Raw genomic sequence first — 6,958 nt, forward strand, 5'->3', positions numbered from 1 at the left:
AAGAGTTATATATTGGAGTAGGGGTCTAAAGCCCTAGAACTTCTGCAGTGTCCCTGTCCCTTGGGATGCCTTCTCTGGTCATCTTTGCCCAGAAGCACACACACACAAAGGTTGATTTGTCTAGTGTAGATCTGGATATAAATGTGTTCCTAAAACTAATACCACCATAAGGGTCACACACATCTTTCAACACTGGGAACTATAAGAAATATAAACATGAACAAGATATTATAAATATTCTCAAGTGACATGGAATTATCCCTGATTTCCCTGAAGTCACTCTCCTCATGCAGGACTCTTAATTTTTATGTTGTTTTTGAAAATAAGTTTATTGTATTTTTTTCTAAATGTAAAAGTAATGATGTGCTTATTGTAAAGTAAATATTTGGAAAATATAGAAAACTAAAAAAATAAAAGAAATAGAAACTCGTATATAGTCCCACAACCCAGAGAAAATCATTATGCTTTAGAGAGAAACTACTCTGTGTTTAAGTTGAAAAGTTCTGGAGCTGAAGTGCCAAACTGAAAATTTCTTTCTGTTTCTAGACCAATGCCCAAATAATGGCCACATATTTTGAATATTCAATGCAAGTAAAGGCTACCATTGCAGAAAGAAGAATGGTCAAGATATCCAAGAGACATAGAATAGTTACCTCAATTTTTATTAAGAGTTAGCTGATCCCATCCCCATTCCACTCACCCATCCTACCTGATTATGTTGGAAGGAATTCAAAAGAAAGAGAGGGCAAATATACATGGTCTAACCATCTATGAGAAAGAGGACACTCCCAGCTACCGCCAGTACCAGACCACTCCAGCCCTGCACAGAGAAAGCCCCTACCCATTTTCAAGTGTATGATAAGGCCTCTTTGACTTTGAGCAACACATCTCCTAAAAGCACATTAAGTGGACTATTCCTACCTCTTCTGCAATAAGGAGTCAGGAGGTTTTGTGGGGAGATAGGGTTTGAGCTCCTTTGAGAGACCAAAACCATAGTATAGGATGTGACATGAGTATGGGTAAGTAAAGTGGAGTAGTGGCGAAAGTTAATTAATGTGAGATAGTGGACAAAATGAGAGCTGAGGGTCACTGCTTGCTGTGAGATCAAATGTTACTACTTCCCTTCTTTCAGTGACCCTCTTGGAGGGATGCTTCAACATCCCCACTCTGTTGAACCTAGACTTGCTTTGGCCAAATAAATGTGTGTGAAGTGGTGTGAGTTAAAGAGATGCAGAGTTTTTAAGAGCCTATTTGTGGTTTGCCATGCCTCTTTTCTCCTTCCAGCTAGAGATGGTTCCATTACCCTAAGATCTAAAGGAAATACAAGGAACAGAGTCAACACTAACCAGCGAAGGATATTAACATGAGAAAAATAAACATTTATGGTTATAAGTTAATAGGACTTGTGTGTTGTTTATTACTGTAGTGCACAATAGCCTATTCTGATGAATACATGCCAGGTGCCAAAGATTTCACAAACTGATGAGAGATAGATAATAATATATGCTACCAACAAGAAGGGGTAGAGCAAACACAACTGTAAGAACTGAGCTGCAAAAGAGATTTGTTTTTTTTACATAAGAGTGAAAGGTAAACTTCTGGCAGCTGCAGAGACTCAATTTTTTCACTGTGTATTTGATTTTGAGTCATACATTAATTTTACTCAACGTAATACTGTGAGCGTTTCTCATGTTTTAAACATTTTTGGAAAGCAACATTTTTAATGCTTATGTTCTATCCCATTTATTTACTTATTGTGCCATTGACATTTGTCTCCTATTATATACCATTTCAATGATACTATAAAAAATATCATTATCTTGATACTCAAGTTTTGAATATGTAATTTTATAATGTTAGTTGACTATGAATTTTACTTATTTAAAATCTCTTTTTGTACTGTCCCTTGTATTAGATTGTAGCTCCTTATATGCACATGTCTGTTATTTTCTCTTAATTTCCCTTGATATTTATTCCAGTAAATGACAGAGAGCTAACACATATAGTAATTATAACTAGCCAACTAACCAAATAGTGCCATGAACATACTTTTCTCTGACTCTTATAGAGGTAACTGACAAGATGGTGGAGTGTTTTCTTAACAATAACTGCTGTATGGGTGAGGTAATTGCATAAACATTTATATTTACTTATAGGAAGGCTAACTCTGAGTTTTATTCTACATTTGATACAGATGGCCAGGCTCTCATCAAAGTTCTTTAGAAGACAAATTAAGAAAAATGGCAAAAGCCAGTATTTTAATACATCCAAATCCCTATTTCCTTTCTTATTCAATAACTAAAAGCTATTAAACACAGTAAGATTTTACAAAGTCAAGATCATGACTGATTCAAGTGTGAAATAGAAAAGTCTGTGACTGAAAGAAAAACTAAAGTCTATACAATTAATCATCCGTAGATGACACATATTCATGCAGAAAATCTAGATAATTCCAGCAGGGGGTGAAGGAAAAGAATTAAGCTTCACCCCAATTATCATGTATGCTATACAATTAGATTCTAAATTCACCAAATGTAATGTGTAGATAAGATAGAGTGGGGTGATAGTTGAGAATGATAGCCAAATTTCTGACTTGAGCAATGAGGTGAATGGTGATACCATTCCCTAAGAGAGAGAAATCCAGGTTGAGGGGCTGGGTTTAAGGGGAAATGTCTCACATCGTCATGAACATGTGGAAAAAATGTGAGGCTAGGGTGTTTGACGTGTGTATGTGCATTTATCCATTTGTCAGTTTGGTGGTAATTTCCCATGTTTATCAACCTGGTTGGCTCAGGTTGATAAGTATCTACCTGGTATCTAATCCTATTCATTAGCTAGTTACATACTGTGATTTAAACTTACAAGAGAATAGAAAAGCAGTGGAGAAACAGGAAAATGTTTTACCAAGGCAGGAAAGTAGGGAAAATAAATGCTTACACAATAATACGCTTTAACTCATTTGGAGTAAGTGCTGGCCATTAAATATAGTCAAAACAGTTACCATGCTGAGAATTACAGAGTCTTAAACATGCCTTTAACTGATATCTGACATGTTAGAGTGTAATGGTGGGTGGAGAGAGGAGTATCACAATAAATAATTGAGGATAAATTCTAGGCCTCTCAGCAATGATTTCTTATGTGTTATTTTCACTTAAACACTGAAAGAAATGACAAAGGCATAAATAGAATGAAAACCGACTTAACGAAGTCTTTTTTTATACAGTTCAGTAATGCTGAATCTAAACCAGTTTCCAGACAAGGCAATTTTGGCACCAGAGCCACATCTCAGGACTGGTTTGCTGGGATCGAAACTGAGATGCACTTCTAGAATTGTCTTTATTAGAATGAGTCAAAAAGGTGACTATCTTCATATCACCTACTTTTTGTGTTTTTTCAACTTGATGGTGTCTCCAAAATCCTTTTCAATTTACAAGATTCATTCTGTAGGTAGAAATGTGCTTCAGATTGGTGTATACTTAGTTACTTCAGAGTTCTGAGTGTAGCAATAAATCTAAATAAAGAAACACTACAGACTTTCAAAAGTTAAGGGGCCTCCAGCCCAATCTAGTCTACTTTTAGCTTCTAAGAGTACTTCAATCTGAACTGCCAGTGATCCAAATTCACATCGTCTTTGCAAAATCAAAGCAAGTCAAAGATTATGCTGTATTGACCTCCCATACCCCAAGAGTTGTCTACGAACAAAAGTTGCTTCAAGAAAGGCAGTTGGCACTGGATATTAATTCATTCATTCAACCATTTTATTGAGGATCTATTTAATCTCAGACATCATGTCGTACTGATATAATCAAAATATTATGCATCTTCCCTATGTCTCTTTGGGACCTAGATATATGGCTTGAATTGCAAATTTTAAAATACTGGGAAAGTCAAAGCCTTTCTCACAATTGATATGATTCCAGAGCCCTACTTTATCTTGAAGTCATCTTTTTTCCATACCCATCCGTATCTGAAACTTAGTTCCTTTAACAGAAGATATACACACACACACACATCTGCCTATTCTCAAGTTTAGTAATGCTATTAAAAATACTGTATACTCCCGGGGGCTTCCCTGGTGGCGCAGTGGTTGAGAATCTGCCTGCCAATGCAGGGGGCGCGGGTTCGAGCCCTGGTCTGGGAAGATCCCACATGCCGCAGAGCAACTAAGCCCGTGCGCCACAACTACTGAGCCTGCGCGTCTGGAGCCTGTGCTCCGCAACAGGAGAGGCCGCGATAGTGAGAGGCCCGCGCACCGCGGTGAAGAGGGGCCCCCACTTGCCGCAACTAGAGAGAGCCCTCGCACAGAAACGAAGACCCAACACAGCCATAAATAAATAAATAAATAAGTAAGTAAATAAGTAAGTAAATAAATAAATAACCCCCCCAAAAAAAGTTTAAAAAAAAAAAAAGAAGTTCCCCAAAGGCTTCTGATTTAAAAAAAATAAAAAATACTGTATACTCCCAAGTATAGAATTATATGGCAGAATGTACAGCCTTCTCCCTTCTCTCTAGTTCCCCGTCTCTCCCCCATTAAAACTCTCTCCTCTTCTCCACTCTCCTTCACCTCTCAAGACCTAAGCGGCAGTGCACTCGATGGTCCTACAGATCTGTCTCCTGCTTCAACAGTGTTTAGATGCACCAGACCCAGGGACGCCCCTTGCTTCAGTCTCTGCCCACCCTCCAACCTTTTTCCCAGTCTCAACCTTCCGAATCAGCCACTCATCTACCCTCGGCCACCAGGACCTGCCAACACCATGTTTTGATCTTAACTCCTTATTACCGATCAACCATGAGCTCCCAGATTCATCAGAATTATTCCACTGAGGTGCAGGCTGTCATCAACCGCCTGGTCAACAGGCATCTCCGGGCCCCCTACACCTACCTCTCTCCGGGCTTCTATTTCGACCACGACCATGTGGCTCCGGCCGGCCTGGACCACTTTTCCTTTCCGCGAAATGGCCGAGGAGAAGCGAGAGGGCGTCCAGCGTCTCTTGAAAATGCAAAACCAGCGCGGCGGCTGCGCTCTCTTCCAGGATGTGCAGAAGCCGCCCCAAGATGAGTGGGGTGAAACACAGGGTGCTGTGGAAGCCGCCACGCTCACGGAGAAGGACCCGAACTCGGCCCTTTCGGAGCTGCACGCCGTGGGTTCCGCCTGCAGACCCCGCCTCTGTGACTTCCGGGAGAGCCGCTTCCTGGAGCAGCAGGTGAAACTTATCCAGAACATGGCAACCACCTGACCGACCTGCGCAGGCCGGCTGGTCCCCAGGCCGGGCTGGGCGAGCATCACTTGGAAAGACAGCCTCAAGGACAGCTAGGAGCCTTTGAGGAGCCCCTCTGGTGCCAGGGTTTCTGCCCGAAGCCCCTCTCTGCAGCCACTAGGCAGCTTTTTAACTACCCTGGAGCCCTCGCCCAAGCCTTGGACCAAATGGAAACAATAAAGCTTTTAGCAGGAAAAAAAAAAAAAGACCTAAGCAAATTCTTTTCCTAGTTACATACTGTGATTTAAACTTACAAGAGAATAGAAAAGCAGTGGAGAAACAGGGAGATGTTTTACCAAGGCAGGAAAGCAGGGAAAATAAATGCTTACACAATAATACGCTTTAACTCATTTGGAGTAAGTGCTGGCCATTAAATATAGTCATATAGTCATATAGTCATATAGTCATAAATACAGTTGCATGCCTGACATTTCTGTCCTATTTTATTGAAATGTTCTGACTCAAACCCAAGTCTCTCTCTAGTCTGTGACGTTCGATTTCCCAATAAAATCTCTAATGTATAGAGCAAGGTTGTTCAACAGAACTTTCTGCAATGAAGGAAATGTTCAATATTCATCTGGTCCATAGAATAGCTACTAGCCATATGTGACTACTGAACATTTTAAGTGTAGCTAATGCAAGTAAGGACCTGAACTTTAATTTTAATTAATTAAAGTTTAAATAGTCACATATGGCTAGGGGCTACCATCTAGAACAGCACCACTCTAGATCAAGTAATCTTTGCCAAGCATTCGAGTACCTGCTTAATTATCAGGGCTATATTGGCAACCGAGTCATTAAGTGTATCTTTCCAGACCTCATTTTCTTCACGTTAAATATTCTAATCTCTTAACGAAAAAATGCCAAGGACTGAAATATCAAACCAGACTCACTTGAACCAGAGTTTCAAACTTTAGTAATAATTTTGAGTTTTAAATTAATCCATGGAACAGGCAAAGCAAAGAGAAACCTGGAATCCCTAGTGCAGATGCCCTGGTGCTTTCTTGTCACATCAATACCTTCCGGCCCTGATGAATGTAGGAGATCACTAACAATGTATGTGACTACAGTACCTACACAGAAGGGATCTGTTTTAATCCTGAAATTCCTTCATTTTATACCAAATAGCTTTCATAACATTTCCTAGAAGGCCATGGCCACACATCCATAGATTTCATTCCCCGCCCCCTGCAATCCACAGACTATCATAAGCAATCATGGACAGACCAGGTGCATCGGCTCAAAGTATTCCATAGATAAAAGACTCTCCCACTACTGAATGCATTAGTGCTTTTTCCAGGAGTTCTGTAATTAGAATGTGTATAAGAAGATTGACTGGGTCACCTTCGTTCTTTCTTGGAGGCATTTTCCAGGTAAAGGAAGAGAATGCCTTGAAGACCTGACGCTTAACCATTTTCTTCCTACTCAAGAAACTGTGTTCACTGGTACTCTGTTGAGTCCTAACTTATATGCATCCAACAGTTAGGCAGCTATGGTGAGAATGTATTACTGGTTAAGCATTATCCAAGATGTAGTTCCATATTTGGTCCAAGTTCAACAATCCCAGGGGAGCACTGAAAATGAAATCTTACTATCAGCTGCAGGTTACCTGGACTATGGAAATCTAGAGTTTTGATGTCCAATATAGAAGCCACTAGCCACATATGGAGTTCTTGAATGTGACTAGTTCAAATTCAAAT

General features: G+C 40.0%; 1 pseudogene; it reads left to right on the forward strand.

Moving 5' to 3' along the window:
* Positions 1-4,789: 4,789 nt before the first annotated feature.
* On the forward strand, positions 4,790-6,290 carry LOC132366297 (ferritin light chain-like; annotated as a pseudogene).
* The last annotated feature ends 668 nt before the right edge of the window (positions 6,291-6,958 follow it).

The sequence above is a fragment of the Balaenoptera ricei genome, chromosome 5, assembly GCF_028023285.1.
Source record: "Balaenoptera ricei isolate mBalRic1 chromosome 5, mBalRic1.hap2, whole genome shotgun sequence".
NCBI lineage: Eukaryota > Metazoa > Chordata > Mammalia > Artiodactyla > Balaenopteridae > Balaenoptera > Balaenoptera ricei.